The sequence below is a fragment of the Melanotaenia boesemani genome, chromosome 2 (genome assembly GCF_017639745.1).
Source record: "Melanotaenia boesemani isolate fMelBoe1 chromosome 2, fMelBoe1.pri, whole genome shotgun sequence".
NCBI classification, from domain to species: Eukaryota; Metazoa; Chordata; class Actinopteri; order Atheriniformes; family Melanotaeniidae; genus Melanotaenia; species Melanotaenia boesemani.
This window is the reverse complement of record NC_055683.1, coordinates 23,139,541-23,158,606: the sequence shown is the minus strand read 5'-3', so window position 1 is coordinate 23,158,606 and position 19,066 is coordinate 23,139,541. Positions and strand designations below refer to the sequence as shown.

Below are 19,066 nucleotides of genomic sequence, written 5' to 3'. Positions count from 1 at the left end.
TGTAACTTGCGTGGGTGATAGTGTGTGTTTGCTCATTTCCCCTCTGTGAGTTTTTATAATGAGTTCATTTGGAGAACAGAGCACAGACAAGATGAAACGATTTCACTGTAACTTGCATCATCTTCCAGTTGTTGAAATCATGTACACAGACTAATGAAACTGTTAATCAAGAAATGGTCCACACTCACACTGCAACCTTTAAACTTGCCAGGCTGTACAAAGAGACCTCCGAGACAGTCCAGCACAGTTTCAGGACACACAACTACTGGCTGAAATTATGTAAGAGAAACATCTACACATCCTGTGGGACTTCCAGATCCAGACTGATAAATTGAGGATGCCTAACCAATTTCATCAAGGTAGACAACAAACAGCAGAAACAGGCAGTTGAGATAGACATGACAGTATTGTCAAAACAAGGGAACACAGGAAGTTTAAAATATTTATCAATGTAGTTGCAAGTGTTGCAAGAACATTTTAACATTTTACAGGGGTTGGAATAGAACCAGGGATCTTCTGACTGAAAGAAGAACACCTGAGCCATGGCCATCTCATTTATTGATTCTTTGAAATGACCCAAGCCTTGTAATTCAAATAACCATGTGATTTGTTCTGATGCTTTATATGTGATTATGATGTAAATTAATAGGTCTTCAGGTGCCAGTACTGAAAGAATTTCAGTCCTAAAAATCTTCACTGAAGAAATCTATTGGTCACTGAAAGATTTTTGACATAATATTGACTGAATTTTCTATAACTTTCAGCCAGTTTGATGAAAAAAGCAAGTGCTTATCTTTGTTTATATCATCCTAGGTGTGTGTTGAAGCATGTTGAAACATGTTTTCCCCTTTATTTGTGCCTTTACTATAAGTTAAAGCTACAGTGTGCAGCCTGGCACATTTATGTTCTCTCCACATGTTTACATGAGGCTGTGTGGTTGTGAATGCCTCCTGTCTGACACCGATGGTGTAAGAGATGTATTTGAAACACACTCATGTAAGTGTGTTGCACCCTCTTGAGGTTAGACATTAGCTTGCAGCAGATCCAGTGAGTGGCAGATTTTTTATATTTCAGTTTTTGGCTATATTTAAAAGTTCAAAAATGAAAAAGTCTTACTGTAAAGCATGAAATATTGATAAATAGCTATGAACTTATAGATAAATATTGTCCACCGCCAGCTCACAAAAATAATATTTCTAAAACGTATTTTACCAATTATTTTCTATATAGCAATGACTCTTCATCTAATGTGAGAATAAATTTCAATAATTGCATTTAATACAACATTTATTGTCATATCTTTTAAACACACAAACCATCTATATCTAAATATCTATGTAAGGGATTGGAATTTGTGTTTTATTGTACCAAACAGCAAGTAAAGTCATTTTAAAGAAGACAAACATAAATGTAAAATGGAAAAGAGTTCTTTCTAACTAAAGGTTCATTGTCAATTTATGAGTCTCTGTTTATGTATACTCCATCTTCTTATAGGTAAATCATAGAAATTCTATCCTCCAACCATTAGATATTAAAAATTCATCATCTTGTAAGTTTTTCCCAGATGATATAGACTCTCACAGCTCTGCCACTGTGTATCTAATGAAAATTCACCATATGTAAGCACAGCAGTATTCCAAATACATGCATGCTGTAAACATTGCCTCCAGTAAATAACACATTTATTTATCTTTATTTGAAAATTCTCCAAGTGAACATTTTGTTTTAACTGCATATTATTTAAAAATACACCCATTTGTGATTTTTGTAAAACAAATTAAACTTTATAATTTAATCTCACTTTAAAGACCTCTAGTGACATCTACCTAGGAAAAAGAGGTAGTGCATCCCTTCTCTTTAGTGCTTTGTGTTTTCTTCCTTTTTCTTTTTTCTAATGCTATGATATTGTCCAATAATTAATATAGTTGGATTGCATCTTTGAATATTTCTCTGAACACATTATGTGAATGTGCAGCATGCACAGTGATGGGCTGCAGGTCATTTATTTATTTATTTATTTATTATGGCATCTGATTTTTCCATTAAACTAAAGCAAAGACATATTAAATCAACCCTGAGCCAATATGGTCCATGTTTTCATTGTAAATAGAAATATAATTTGTGATTTACATTTTTGTCACCCATTTATCAACATTTAAAAAAGACAAAGACAATAAAGAAAGATGGCCTGTAAGAAAGCATCCATCCATCCATTTTCTTGCCGCTTATCCAGGTCTGGTCATGGGAGCAGCTACCTAAGCAGGGAATCCCAGACATCCCTCATCCCAGCCACGTTTGCCAGCTCATCTGGAGGGATCCCGATTTTCCCCAGACCAGCCAAGAGATGTATTCTCTCCCATGTCCTGGATCTTTCCTCCTGGTGGGACATGCCTGGAATATCTCACTAGGAAGGCATTCAGGGGCATCCTAACCCGAGTTGCCTGAGCCACCTCATCTGGCTCCTCATGGTGCAGAGGAGCAGTGACTTTACTCTGAACTCCTTCCACATGACAAAGCTTCTCAGCCTGTGTCTAAGGGAAGAGATAGGAAAGCCCAGTCCTGTGTTTCCAACTCTGCTTCCTCATTGGAAGACGTGTCGATAGGGTTGACAAAGTCTTTAAATTATTCCTTCCACCACCACACAACATCCATTATCAAGGGGTGCACTGAAGTCCCCCAGCAGAATGAAGGAGTCCCTGGAAGGATTTCTCTCCAACACTCTATCCAAGAACTACAAAAAGGGTGGATACACAAAATTGCTGTATATTACGTAAACACAAACAACAGTCAGGACCCATCCAACCACCTGAATGCGCAGGCAGGCCATCCTGTTTCCTCCAGGATAAACTCCAACATACAGGCACCAAGCTGGGGGCAATGAGTACGCCCACACTTTCAGAAAGCCCCTGACAGCATAGCTCCTAGGATCTTTGGGACGAGAAAATCCCTCCAACGTGCAAAAGTGGTGGCTTAGGGAGGGGGTAAGTAACCATTTCTAGCACTAAAACACTTAAGAGAATATAGACCAGATTTGACATAAGAAACAATAAATAAATAGACAAAAACAAAATGTTTATTTTATAAGAAACATATACAGGTCTTTACAAGTTACTGACATTTACAATACACATAGTTTCATTTAGTTTCTGCATCAGAAATAAATATTATCACCTTTTATTATTACCCCACTTATTGAAGACACAATGTTTATGAACATTTTTATAATGATTAACAAAAATAGTAATAAAACAACTTTTGAAGAGAAAAAACAGTTGACTAATAAACAAACGATTTAATTAGCTGGATCATTAAAGACAAAAAGCGTTTAAAAATAAAAAATAATTATAAATAAATAAATAAACAGTTTTTCTGACTATCTGTATGTGTGGAATTTTTTAAGTCTTGACTAAATTTCAGAACCATGGTCAGCTCCAATTAAGGACCAAGGCCAGTTCCAGAGCTGCGTTCAGTCCAGGATCAGAACCACTGATGACAGTGCACGGTCGGAACCTCGGGATCAAGAAAGCAACATGAGGGAAGAGCCTGGAGACACTGCTATAAGTGCTTTATAAGTCCTGTGAGATGTTGTTCTCACATATGTTAGCCTCTATAAATTCGTGACCTGAATCCCTGAAACTCAGCTCTTTATTCTGCGCAAATGTGTTAAATAATACAGAAAATACGCATGACTTCTGACCATGAGAAAAAACATCTTGTCTACACTAATAATACCAAATGCTAGAGTAAGATCAACTCACTCAGTCTGTTCCAAAGCAGTCCTCTGCTATATAGATTGTCTGTTTCCTCAGTTGCTGCAAGGATGCTTTTACAGTGAGGGTTCCGTCCTCTCATTTCCTGTATAGCTCCGCTCCAGCTCACTTGACGCAGCTGCTGCGCACCGCCGCGCATCTCTGGAAGGATCTGTTAAAAGAAAACTAAAAAAGACGAGGGACGTGCTGGTGGATATGATTAAATGAAAATGAATTAACGAGGAACATATATCTGTGAAAAAAACTCAGCTCTGCTCTTGAACTCATGTGCCACAAAACGTCGCTTGAAGCTGCGCGTGGTGTTGTAGAGGACTTGTTTAGGAGTTTTTGCCGTGTGTTGTGTGTTTTTTTTTTTTTCCGCTTCTGAGTTATCCAGAATAAAATAGATGCCTGAGGGATAATTTGGAGAACTGGTAACTACTACTCGCGGTGGGGTTATTTCATGATTTGGAAGAACCTCTTGTACTTAAGGAGCGGGTGTGCGACGCTGCGGAACGATTGCTGGAGGTGTTGTGATGCAGAAGTAAAGAAGGAATTTGGTGATTTTGTGGATCACTTCCAACACTGAACTTCGACAATCTGCAGCTTCCTCCGTGTGGCCATCAGGTTTGTGCGAGGACAATGTTGATGAAAGAGTACCGCATCTGCAGTGGAGGAGGTAGGTGAAGTTTTCTCAATTTTCATTGTTACATGTTCAGCTCTGCCGTTTGTTGTCTACTCTTTCATACTAAATCTTTTTTTTCTGCTGAACTGATTGTTGTGAAGTTGGCAATGATGTGCCTGCACTGTATTTTGGTCCAAGGCAACTACAGCCGAGTTGTAGTCCTGCAGCCACCGCCGGGTGAAGCTGTTGTCTCATTTTGCTGCTGGTTTGTGCAACACAAAAGTAAAAGCATTTAAGCGGTCACAGAAGCAGCAGAGGGAGTTATGTGCTTGTTGGTAGTGAAGGACATTGATGGTAATACTAAGAGTTGCAATAGAAAGCAATTGCTACACACACACACACACACACACACACACACACACACACACACACACACACACACACACACTTACCAAGGGAAGAGGGGACTGTCGGGGGAACCTGGTAACAGTGGACTTATGTTTCTGGTCGTTTTGAAAAAAAATTAACCCAATACAAAATTCACTTTTAAGCTGTATTACCATAATATAACTGAAAATGTGACTTTTAATTATTTTTAAAGAAATTGCCAAGAGGGGACCTGAATCTCTGGGCGTTGTCTACATATCAAAGAGGGGACCTCCAATCCAATACAAATTTATTTAGACAGCTTTTCAAACAACTACACAGGACTAAAGTACTGCTCTGTACTTTAGTCATGTGTAGAATCAAGGTAGAAAATACATAAATAAATATAGGAATAAATTAAGATTTGAAAGATCTATAGAGTTCAAATCAATGGAAGTAAAATAAATACGAAAGTGATCAAATAAAGAAGATACAAAGTACTATATATGAATAAATAAAAAGAATGAAAACTCAAAAAGAAGAAAAAAAGTACAAAATTATGAAACTGAAAAATCACTAGGTAATATTGTTCTGTCAGACAAAGTCCCCACTTGGTTGATATGGAATGACAGGGGTCCACTGTTGGATGGTACAGAATGACACAAGTCCCCACTAAGATGGCATAGAGTGACATATACACTCCAGATTGAGTGAATGAAGAAGAAACTGACTTACAGTTAAAATTTATTAATTGGATCTAATTTAAAAAATATGTGTAGAGAGTATTTATTTATTAAATTAAACAAAGTGAAAAATACTTTATTGATCCACAGGAAGATAAAAAAATGTTTTTTTTTTTCCTCTCTCACCCCTTTTTTGAAACAACAATAAAATAATAATAATAATAATAATAATGACTAGGAGGTCTTGTTCTGGAGGCCGATGGGTGCTGGCAGGAATGATCTTCTGTACCTTTCAGTCTTACAGCAGACCTGAACAAGCCTCTCACTGAACACACTCTGTTGTTTGATTACCGTGTTGTGTAGAGGGTGTAAATAATCCTACATAAGCTTCTATATATGTTCTGTGGCTCATCGGGCCATGTCAGAAGGTCCCCACTTGGTTGATATAGAATGACAGGGGTCCACTGTTGGATGGTACAGAATGACACAAGTCTAAGATGGCATAGAGTGACATACACACTCCAGATTGAGTGAATGAAGAAGAAATTGACCTAAGTAAAATTTATTAATTGGATCTAATTAAAAATATGTGTATAGTGTATAGTGTGTATAGTGTATATATATATATATATATATATATATATAATTTCATCTTGTTGAATACAATCTATTTGTGTACAATTATCGGTCCAGAGAGGGAGAGATGGAAAAAGCAGGAGAGGAGAGAGAGCGAGGTCGGGAAGAACCAGGTAAGAATATAATTTAGGGGAGCCCAAGTCCAGTCCTGCAGAGCTTCTATCCTGCAGCTTCTAGATGCATCCCTTCCCCATCACACCTGAATCTAATGGCTAAATGTGCTCATGCACATGTCATTCAGCTCTGCAGAGGCCTGCTAACCAGCTATGCGTCTGATTCAGTTCCTGATGGAAATTATCCAGAGTTGATGCTTTAGTCACAGATTTTCCCAAAAAGTTTGTGCTTTTTTCCCACAAATGTGGGAATGAAACTTAAATGTACTAAACAGTCAGATTGACTGAGTACTGACACTTGTTTTTCTACTTAAGCAATGATTTAAAAAGGTTGTAAATCTTGTTCTAGTAAACTTAAGTGCACCATAGTTAGTTTGATAATTATTGAAGGTAATTTTTCAACAGCGAAGTTGTGGCTAGTGAAATCCACAAGCCACAGTGACTGGTGAGCAAAAAAGTTGATGTCAAGCCCTGTATATACATATACACACACACACACATATATTTATATATATATATATATATATATGAAGTGAAAAATACTTTATTGATCCCACAGGGAGATTCAACAATGTAGTCATTTTTTCTCTCTCACTCCTTTTTTTTTTAACGACAATAAAACAACAACTATGATAATTATAATGATAAAGAAGTCTTGTTCCGTAGGGTGATGGCTGCTGGCAGGAGTGATCTTCTGTACTTTTCAGTCTTACAGCGGATCCGAAGAAGCCTCTCTCTGAGCACACTCTGTTGTTTGATCACTGTTGTGGAGTAGTAAATAATCCTCCATGATCTTCTACATAAATATGTTCTGTGGCCCATCGGGCCATGTCAGAAGGTCCCCACTTGGTTGATATGGAATGACAGGGGTCCACTGTTGGATGGTACAGAATGACACAAGTCCCCACTAAGATGGCATAGAACGACATACACACTCCAGATTGAGTTAATATACTGTAGAGGAAATTAACCTAAGACACCAGTTTATTGGAGGGTATGGCACAACCATTGTATACATATTCTAATAAGTACATAATCCTACCCACTCCTTTTAAGGGTCTATCACTAATAGTATTACTGCCATATCCATTTGCACTTAATGCACAATAAACAATGAATGATTATGTACACAGTAATCTTTATAATGGCGGTTAAATATGTCATATAAGAATTGAATGGAAAATTATAATCTGGAAATCAGAGCTGTCAAAAGTTCTCACAAAAGTTCTCACATTCTCATTCTCAATATCTATTCTTTCAAATACACACAAAAAACAGACACTTGTATGAACAAAAATGCTGGTAAAAGTAAAAGTACAGGTTGAAAGTACTGTTGAACTGGAAAATAATCAAAGGTATTTACAGGTAAATTTATATAATATAAGACCATGCAAAGATTTTATAGGACACCAGTTAGATTGAAAAGATTTGGTCTCAAGTTTGTTCTTCTATGTTGGAAGTGTTAAGATAAGATACTTTGATGCATTGTCTTGATTGGGAAGAAGTGTGCCGCTTTGTCAGAGATTGTGTTTAGTTTGGGATAACGAATCAATCCCATTTTCCCATCCTAGTTCTTTTTGCTTATTGATTTTCACACTTGAGATTTACTGTAAGTCAAAATTCCTTTTTCTAACATGTGCTTTAATACTATCTGTCTTTATTAGTCTTTACAGTGTAAACACCATTTTTGCATTTGTTGTTTTTAACATTGTAAAGTGATGTTTAGGGAGATTATTACATGATTTTGTAATGCGCTGAGAAAAAAACACATCAAATAACATGATTATATTACGTTAAAATAAAAATCTGTTTTTTGTGTGTATTTGAAAGAATAGATATTGAGCTTACCCTTACACTGGTGCTCCGTTTATATGAACTACCCACAGCGTTACCCTTACACTGATGCTCCGTTTACATGAACTACCCACAGCGTTACCCTTACACTGAGAATGTGAGAACTTTTGACAGCTCTGATTTCCAGATTATAATTTTCCATTCAATTCTTATATGACATATTTAACCGCCATTATAAAGATTACTGTGTACATAATCATTCATTGTTTATTGTGCATTAAGTGCAAATGGATATGGCAGTAATACTATTAGTGATAGACCCTTAAAAGGAGTGGGTAGGATTATGTACTTATTAGAATATGTATACAATGGTTGTGCAATATGTGCAGTCGATTGCACCCATTGTGTTAGGAAGACCATCAATAGAAAATCCATCTTGACTGCGACGTGTACGTAAATAAATTAAATGAATGAAAAATAGTTTAATTTTTGCTTGAGGTAAAAGATGGCAGAAGATGATCTGCAATATCATCAGCATCAATATCAGTTGTTCACTTCTGTCCATCCACAGGTGCATTACCCAACTCTGAAAAGAATCAACTAATACAAATATTTGTTTTAGTATCTTTAAATGTGTGATACAAACTCTATTTATGGTTCCTGTCTTGTATGTCATCCAGTCAAAGGAAAGAAAGAGCAGAAAAACCTACAGAAACATTTCTTTCAACTATCATGAAAATCAAAGATGACAGTTTTAAGTAAACCCAAAATCCTTCGGTGTGCAGCAGCTCAGCTTTGGAATTGTGTCCAATAAAAACACTTTCAGTACAAATGCTTCATTCTCAACCCTTTCTTAGCCTTGTATTACATAGCTGCCTCTAATACCTATCTAACCCCAGTATTTTCTCTTCTAAATCAATGGCTCCATTAAAGCACTTATAATTTTGCCCTCAGCACAATATATATACAACTGGCAAAGCTGATAAACGAGTTCCTTTCTCCACCAAAACATTGTCCTGACTAGACTGAGTGGTTAGGAAAGTGACAGTAAAGGCCAACTAATGATGTTGAATGGCAAGAAGCAAGGAAGCCACGTCTCTTAGCAACAGTTTCTCCTTTCTGCTCTCTGATATTGGCTGGAATAAACACAGTTTGGTGTGTGTGTGTGTGTTTGTGTTTGCCTAATTGTAGCAGGTGTGCTTAGTTTGACATAGCAAACAGCAAAGCATAATGTCAAATTATTTTCCTTGTAAATCCAATTAGGGGCAAATGATAGATGGTTCAGTAGTTGTCCTGTGGCAACTTAGACCAAAACATTGCTTGCATGTGTAACTTGCGTGGGTGATAGTGTGTGTTTGCTCATTTCCCCTCTGTGAGTTTTTATAATGAGTTCATTTGGAGAACAGAGCACAGACAAGATGAAACGATTTCACTGTAACTTGCATCATCTTCCAGTTGTTGAAATCATGTACACAGACTAATGAAACTGTTAATCAAGAAATGGTCCACACTCACACTGCAACCTTTAAACTTGCCAGGCTGTACAAAGAGACCTCCGAGACAGTCCAGCACAGTTTCAGGACACACAACTACTGGCTGAAATTATGTAAGAGAAACATCTACACATCCTGTGGGACTTCCAGATCCAGACTGATAAATTGAGGATGCCTAACCAATTTCATCAAGGTAGACAACAAACAGCAGAAACAGGCAGTTGAGATAGACATGACAGTATTGTCAAAACAAGGGAACACAGGAAGTTTAAAATATTTATCAATGTAGTTGCAAGTGTTGCAAGAACATTTTAACATTTTACAGGGGTTGGAATAGAACCAGGGATCTTCTGACTGAAAGAAGAACACCTGAGCCATGGCCATCTCATTTATTGATTCTTTGAAATGACCCAAGCCTTGTAATTCAAATAACCATGTGATTTGTTCTGATGCTTTATATGTGATTATGATGTAAATTAATAGGTCTTCAGGTGCCAGTACTGAAAGAATTTCAGTCCTAAAAATCTTCACTGAAGAAATCTATTGGTCACTGAAAGATTTTTGACATAATATTGACTGAATTTTCTATAACTTTCAGCCAGTTTGATGAAAAAAGCAAGTGCTTATCTTTGTTTATATCATCCTAGGTGTGTGTTGAAGCATGTTGAAACATGTTTTCCCCTTTATTTGTGCCTTTACTATAAGTTAAAGCTACAGTGTGCAGCCTGGCACATTTATGTTCTCTCCACATGTTTACATGAGGCTGTGTGGTTGTGAATGCCTCCTGTCTGACACCGATGGTGTAAGAGATGTATTTGAAACACACTCATGTAAGTGTGTTGCACCCTCTTGAGGTTAGACATTAGCTTGCAGCAGATCCAGTGAGTGGCAGATTTTTTATATTTCAGTTTTTGGCTATATTTAAAAGTTCAAAAATGAAAAAGTCTTACTGTAAAGCATGAAATATTGATAAATAGCTATGAACTTATAGATAAATATTGTCCACCGCCAGCTCACAAAAATAATATTTCTAAAACGTATTTTACCAATTATTTTCTATATAGCAATGACTCTTCATCTAATGTGAGAATAAATTTCAATAATTGCATTTAATACAACATTTATTGTCATATCTTTTAAACACACAAACCATCTATATCTAAATATCTATGTAAGGGATTGGAATTTGTGTTTTATTGTACCAAACAGCAAGTAAAGTCATTTTAAAGAAGACAAACATAAATGTAAAATGGAAAAGAGTTCTTTCTAACTAAAGGTTCATTGTCAATTTATGAGTCTCTGTTTATGTATACTCCATCTTCTTATAGGTAAATCATAGAAATTCTATCCTCCAACCATTAGATATTAAAAATTCATCATCTTGTAAGTTTTTCCCAGATGATATAGACTCTCACAGCTCTGCCACTGTGTATCTAATGAAAATTCACCATATGTAAGCACAGCAGTATTCCAAATACATGCATGCTGTAAACATTGCCTCCAGTAAATAACACATTTATTTATCTTTATTTGAAAATTCTCCAAGTGAACATTTTGTTTTAACTGCATATTATTTAAAAATACACCCATTTGTGATTTTTGTAAAACAAATTAAACTTTATAATTTAATCTCACTTTAAAGACCTCTAGTGACATCTACCTAGGAAAAAGAGGTAGTGCATCCCTTCTCTTTAGTGCTTTGTGTTTTCTTCCTTTTTCTTTTTTCTAATGCTATGATATTGTCCAATAATTAATATAGTTGGATTGCATCTTTGAATATTTCTCTGAACACATTATGTGAATGTGCAGCATGCACAGTGATGGGCTGCAGGTCATTTATTTATTTATTTATTTATTATGGCATCTGATTTTTCCATTAAACTAAAGCAAAGACATATTAAATCAACCCTGAGCCAATATGGTCCATGTTTTCATTGTAAATAGAAATATAATTTGTGATTTACATTTTTGTCACCCATTTATCAACATTTAAAAAAGACAAAGACAATAAAGAAAGATGGCCTGTAAGAAAGCATCCATCCATCCATTTTCTTGCCGCTTATCCAGGTCTGGTCATGGGAGCAGCTACCTAAGCAGGGAATCCCAGACATCCCTCATCCCAGCCACGTTTGCCAGCTCATCTGGAGGGATCCCGATTTTCCCCAGACCAGCCAAGAGATGTATTCTCTCCCATGTCCTGGATCTTTCCTCCTGGTGGGACATGCCTGGAATATCTCACTAGGAAGGCATTCAGGGGCATCCTAACCCGAGTTGCCTGAGCCACCTCATCTGGCTCCTCATGGTGCAGAGGAGCAGTGACTTTACTCTGAACTCCTTCCACATGACAAAGCTTCTCAGCCTGTGTCTAAGGGAAGAGATAGGAAAGCCCAGTCCTGTGTTTCCAACTCTGCTTCCTCATTGGAAGACGTGTCGATAGGGTTGACAAAGTCTTTAAATTATTCCTTCCACCACCACACAACATCCATTATCAAGGGGTGCACTGAAGTCCCCCAGCAGAATGAAGGAGTCCCTGGAAGGATTTCTCTCCAACACTCTATCCAAGAACTACAAAAAGGGTGGATACACAAAATTGCTGTATATTACGTAAACACAAACAACAGTCAGGACCCATCCAACCACCTGAATGCGCAGGCAGGCCATCCTGTTTCCTCCAGGATAAACTCCAACATACAGGCACCAAGCTGGGGGCAATGAGTACGCCCACACTTTCAGAAAGCCCCTGACAGCATAGCTCCTAGAATCCCTGGGATGAGAAAACCCCTCCAAAGCGCAAAAGTGGTGGCTCAGGGAGGGGGTAAGTAACCATTTCTTTCACTAAAACATTTAAGATAATATAGACCAGATTTCATATATAAAACAATAAATAAATAAATAGATAAAAACAAACTGTTTATTTAAATGTTTATTTTATAAGAAACATATACAGGTATTTACAAGTTATTGACATTTACAATACACCTAGTTTCATTTAGTTTCTGCATCAGAAATAAATATTATCACCTTTTATTGTTAATCCATTTACTGAAGACACACTGTTTATGAAAAAATTTAGAATGATTAAAAAATATAGTAATAAACAACTTTTGAAGAGAAAAAACAGTTGACTAATAAACAAACGATTTAATTAGCTGGATCATTAAAGACAAAAAGCGTTTAAAAATAAAAAATAATTATAAATAAATAAATAAACAGTTTTTCTGACTATCTGTATGTGTGGAATTTTTTAAGTCTTGACTAAATTTCAGAACCATGGTCAGCTCCAATTAAGGACCAAGGCCAGTTCCAGAGCTGCGTTCAGTCCAGGATCAGAACCACTGATGACAGTGCACGGTCGGAACCTCGGGATCAAGAAAGCAACATGAGGGAAGAGCCTGGAGACACTGCTATAAGTGCTTTATAAGTCCTGTGAGATGTTGTTCTCACATATGTTAGCCTCTATAAATTCGTGACCTGAATCCCTGAAACTCAGCTCTTTATTCTGCGCAAATGTGTTAAATAATACAGAAAATACGCATGACTTCTGACCATGAGAAAAAACATCTTGTCTACACTAATAATACCAAATGCTAGAGTAAGAACAACTCACTCAGTCTGTTCCAAAGCAGTCCTCTGCTATATAGATTGTCTGTTTCCTCAGTTGCTGCAAGGATGCTTTTACAGGGAGGGTTCCGTCCTCTCATTTCCTGTATTGCTCCGCTCCAGCTCACTTGACGCAGCTGCTGCGCACCGCCGCACATCTCTGGAAGGATCTGTTAAAAGAAAACTAAAAAAGACGAGGGACGTGCTGGTGGACATGATTAAATGAAAATGAATTAATGAGGAACATATATCTGTGAAAAAAACTCAGCTCTGCTCTTGAACTCATGTGCCACAAAACGTCGCTTGAAGCTGCGCGTGGTGTTGTAGAGGACTTGTTTAGGAGTTTTTGCCGTGTGTTGTGTGTTTTTTTTTTTTCCGCTTCTGAGTTATCCAGAATAAAATAGATGCCTGAGGGATAATTTGGAGAACTGGTAACTACTACTCGCGGTGGGGTTATTTCATGATTTGGAAGAACCTCTTGTACTTAAGGAGCGGGTGTGCGACGCTGCGGAACGATTGCTGGAGGTGTTGTGATGCAGAAGTAAAGAAGGAATTTGGTGATTTTGTGGATCACTTCCAACACTGAACTTCGACAATCTGCAGCTTCCTCCGTGTGGCCATCAGGTTTGTGCGAGGACAATGTTGATGAAAGAGTACCGCATCTGCAGTGGAGGAGGTAGGTGAAGTTTTCTCAATTTTCATTGTTACATGTTCAGCTCTGCCGTTTGTTGTCTACTCTTTCATACTAAATCTTTTTTTTCTGCTGAACTGATTGTTGTGAAGTTGGCAATGATGTGCCTGCACTGTATTTTGGTCCAAGGCAACTACAGCCGAGTTGTAGTCCTGCAGCCACCGCCGGGTGAAGCTGTTGTCTCATTTTGCTGCTGGTTTGTGCAACACAAAAGTAAAAGCATTTAAGCGGTCACAGAAGCAGCAGAGGGAGTTATGTGCTTGTTGGTAGTGAAGGACATTGATGGTAATACTAAGAGTTGCAATAGAAAGCAATTGCTACACACACACACACACACACACACACACACACACACACACACACACACACACACACACACACTTACCAAGGGAAGAGGGGACTGTCGGGGGAACCTGGTAACAGTGGACTTATGTTTCTGGTCGTTTTGAAAAAAAATTAACCCAATACAAAATTCACTTTTAAGCTGTATTACCATAATATAACTGAAAATGTGACTTTTAATTATTTTTAAAGAAATTGCCAAGAGGGGACCTGAATCTCTGGGCGTTGTCTACATATCAAAGAGGGGACCTCCAATCCAATACAAATTTATTTAGACAGCTTTTCAAACAACTACACAGGACTAAAGTACTGCTCTGTACTTTAGTCATGTGTAGAATCAAGGTAGAAAATACATAAATAAATATAGGAATAAATTAAGATTTGAAAGATCTATAGAGTTCAAATCAATGGAAGTAAAATAAATACGAAAGTGATCAAATAAAGAAGATACAAAGTACTATATATGAATAAATAAAAAGAATGAAAACTCAAAAAGAAGAAAAAAAGTACAAAATTATGAAACTGAAAAATCACTAGGTAATATTGTTCTGTCAGACAAAGTCCCCACTTGGTTGATATGGAATGACAGGGGTCCACTGTTGGATGGTACAGAATGACACAAGTCCCCACTAAGATGGCATAGAGTGACATATACACTCCAGATTGAGTGAATGAAGAAGAAACTGACTTACAGTTAAAATTTATTAATTGGATCTAATTTAAAAAATATGTGTAGAGAGTATTTATTTATTAAATTAAACAAAGTGAAAAATACTTTATTGATCCACAGGAAGATAAAAAAATGTTTTTTTTTTTCCTCTCTCACCCCTTTTTTGAAACAACAATAAAATAATAATAATAATAATAATAATGACTAGGAGGTCTTGTTCTGGAGGCCGATGGGTGCTGGCAGGAATGATCTTCTGTACCTTTCAGTCTTACAGCAGACCTGAACAAGCCTCTCACTGAACACACTCTGTTGTTTGATTACCGTGTTGTGTAGAGGGTGTAAATAATCCTACATAAGCTTCTATATATGTTCTGTGGCTCATCGGGCCATGTCAGAAGGTCCCCACTTGGTTGATATAGAATGACAGGGGTCCACTGTTGGATGGTACAGAATGACACAAGTCTAAGATGGCATAGAGTGACATACACACTCCAGATTGAGTGAATGAAGAAGAAATTGACCTAAGTAAAATTTATTAATTGGATCTAATTAAAAATATGTGTATAGTGTATAGTGTGTATAGTGTATATATATATATATATATATATATATAATTTCATCTTGTTGAATACAATCTATTTGTGTACAATTATCGGTCCAGAGAGGGAGAGATGGAAAAAGCAGGAGAGGAGAGAGAGCGAGGTCGGGAAGAACCAGGTAAGAATATAATTTAGGGGAGCCCAAGTCCAGTCCTGCAGAGCTTCTATCCTGCAGCTTCTAGATGCATCCCTTCCCCATCACACCTGAATCTAATGGCTAAATGTGCTCATGCACATGTCATTCAGCTCTGCAGAGGCCTGCTAACCAGCTATGCGTCTGATTCAGTTCCTGATGGAAATTATCCAGAGTTGATGCTTTAGTCACAGATTTTCCCAAAAAGTTTGTGCTTTTTTCCCACAAATGTGGGAATGAAACTTAAATGTACTAAACAGTCAGATTGACTGAGTACTGACACTTGTTTTTCTACTTAAGCAATGATTTAAAAAGGTTGTAAATCTTGTTCTAGTAAACTTAAGTGCACCATAGTTAGTTTGATAATTATTGAAGGTAATTTTTCAACAGCGAAGTTGTGGCTAGTGAAATCCACTAGCCACAGTGACTGGTGAGCAAAAAAGTTGATGTCAAGCCCTGTATATACATATACACACACACACACATATATGTATATATATATATATATATATATGAAGTGAAAAATACTTTATTGATCCCACAGGGAGATTCAACAATGTAGTCATTTTTTCTCTCTCACTCCTTTTTTTTTTAACGACAATAAAACAACAACTATGATAATTATAATGATAAAGAAGTCTTGTTCCGTAGGGTGATGGCTGCTGGCAGGAGTGATCTTCTGTACTTTTCAGTCTTACAGCGGATCCGAAGAAGCCTCTCTCTGAGCACACTCTGTTGTTTGATCACTGTTGTGGAGTAGTAAATAATCCTACATGATCTTCTACATAAATATGTTCTGTGGCCCATCGGGCCATGTCAGAAGGTCCCCACTTGGTTGATATGGAATGACAGGGGTCCACTGTTGGATGGTACAGAATGACACAAGTCCCCACTAAGATGGCATAGAACGACATACACACTCCAGATTGAGTTAATATACTGTAGAGGAAATTAACCTAAGACACCAGTTTATTGGAGGGTATGGCACAACCATTGTATACATATTCTAATAAGTACATAATCCTACCCACTCCTTTTAAGGGTCTATCACTAATAGTATTACTGCCATATCCATTTGCACTTAATGCACAATAAACAATGAATGATTATGTACACAGTAATCTTTATAATGGCGGTTAAATATGTCATATAAGAATTGAATGGAAAATTATAATCTGGAAATCAGAGCTGTCAAAAGTTCTCACATTCTCAGTGTAAGGGTAACGCTGTGGGTAGTTCATGTAAACGGAGCATCAGTGTAAGGGTAACGCTGTGGGTAGTTCATATAAACGGAGCACCAGTGTAAGGGTAAGCTCAATATCTATTCTTTCAAATACACACAAAAAACAGATTTTTATTTTAACGTAATATAATCATGTTATTTGATGTGTTTTTTTCTCAGCGCATTACAAAATCATGTAATAATCTCCCTAAACATCACTTTACAATGTTAAAAACAACAAATGCAAAAATGGTGTTTACACTGTAAAGACTAATAAAGACAGATAGTATTAAAGCACATGTTAGAAAAAGGAATTTTGACTTACAGTAAATCTCAAGTGTGAAAATCAATAAGCAAAAAGAACTAGGATGGGAAAATGGGATTGATTCGTTATCCCAAACTAAACACAATCTCTGACAAAGCGGCACACTTCTTCCCAATCAAGACAATGCATCAAAGTATCTTATCTTAACACTTCCAACATAGAAGAACAAACTTGAGACCAAATCTTTTCAATCTAACTGGTGTCCTATAAAATCTTTGCATGGTCTTATATTATATAAATTTACCTGTAAATACCTTTGATTATTTTCCAGTTCAACAGTACTTTCAACCTGTACTTTTACTTTTACCAGCATTTTTGTTCATACAAGTGTCTGTTTTTTGTGTGTATTTGAAAGAATAGATATTGAGAATGAGAATGTGAGAACTTTTGTGAGAACTTTTGACAGCTCTGATTTCCAGATTATAATTTTCCATTCAATTCTTATATGACATATTTAACCGCCATTATAAAGATTACTGTGTACATAATCATTCATTGTTTATTGTGCATTAAGTGCAAATGGATATGGCAGTAATACTATTAGTGATAGACCCTTAAAAGGAGTGGGTAGGATTATGTACTTATTAGAATATGTATACAATGGTTGTGCCATACCCTCCAATAAACTGGTGTCTTAGGTTAATTTCCTCTACAGTATATTAACTCAATCTGGAGTGTGTATGTCGTTCTATGCCATCTTAGTGGGGACTTGTGTCATTCTGTACCATCCAACAGTGGACCCCTGTCATTCCATATCAACCAAGTGGGGACCTTCTGACATGGCCCGATGGGCCACAGAACATATTTATGTAGAAGATCATGGAGGATTATTTACTACTCCACAACAGTGATCAAACAACAGAGTGTGCTCAGAGAGAGGCTTCTTCGGATCCGCTGTAAGACTGAAAAGTACAGAAGATCACTCCTGCCAGCAGCCATCACCCTACGGAACAAGACTTCTTTATCATTATAATTATCATAGTTGTTGTTTTATTGTCGTTAAAAAAAAAAGGAGTGAGAGAGAAAAAATGACTACATTGTTGAATCTCCCTGTGGGATCAATAAAGTATTTTTCACTTCATATATATATATATATATATATACATATATGTGTGTGTGTGTGTATATGTATATACAGGGCTTGACATCAACTTTTTTGCTCACCAGTCACTGTGGCTAGTGGATTTCACTAGCCACAACTTCGCTGTTGAAAAATTACCTTCAATAATTATCAAACTAACTATGGTGCACTTAAGTTTACTAGAACAAGATTTACAACCTTTTTAAATCATTGCTTAAGTAGAAAAACAAGTGTCAGTACTCAGTCAATCTGACTGTTTAGTACATTTAAGTTTCATTCCCACATTTGTGGGAAAAAAGCACAAACTTTTTGGGAAAATCTGTGACTAAAGCATCAACTCTGGATAATTTCCATCAGGAACTGAATCAGACGCATAGCTGGTTAGCAGGCCTCTGCAGAGCTGAATGACATGTGCATGAGCACATTTAGCCATTAGATTCAGGTGTGATGGGGAAGGGATGCATCTAGAAGCTGCAGGATAGAAGCTCTGCAGGACTGGACTTGGGCTCCCCTAAATTATATTCTTACCTGGTTCTTCCCGACCTCGCTCTCTCTCCTCTCCTGCTTTTTCCATCTCTCCCTCTCTGGACCGATAATTGTACACAAATAGATTGTATTCAACAAGATGAAATTATATATATATATATATATATATATATATACACTATACACACTATACACTATACACATATTTTTAATTAGATCCAATTAATAAATTTTACTTAGGTCAATTTCTTCTTCATTCACTCAATCTGGAGTGTGTATGTCACTCTATGCCATCTTAGACTTGTGTCATTCTGTACCATCCAACAGTGGACCCCTGTCATTCTATATCAACCAAGTGGGGACCTTCTGACATGGCCCGATGAGCCACAGAACATATATAGAAGCTTATGTAGGATTATTTACACCCTCTACACAACACGGTAATCAAACAACAGAGT

At 36.9% G+C, this 19,066-nt stretch overlaps 1 long non-coding RNA gene across 1 annotated transcript; it reads left to right on the top strand.

Annotated features, from left to right (window-relative positions):
* Positions 1-4,297: 4,297 nt before the first annotated feature.
* On the top strand, positions 4,298-12,206 carry LOC121630975. Its single transcript, XR_006008647.1, has 3 exons — positions 4,298-4,419; positions 8,997-8,998; positions 12,197-12,206. It is a non-coding gene; the product is annotated as an uncharacterized LOC121630975 (long non-coding RNA).
* The last annotated feature ends 6,860 nt before the right edge of the window (positions 12,207-19,066 follow it).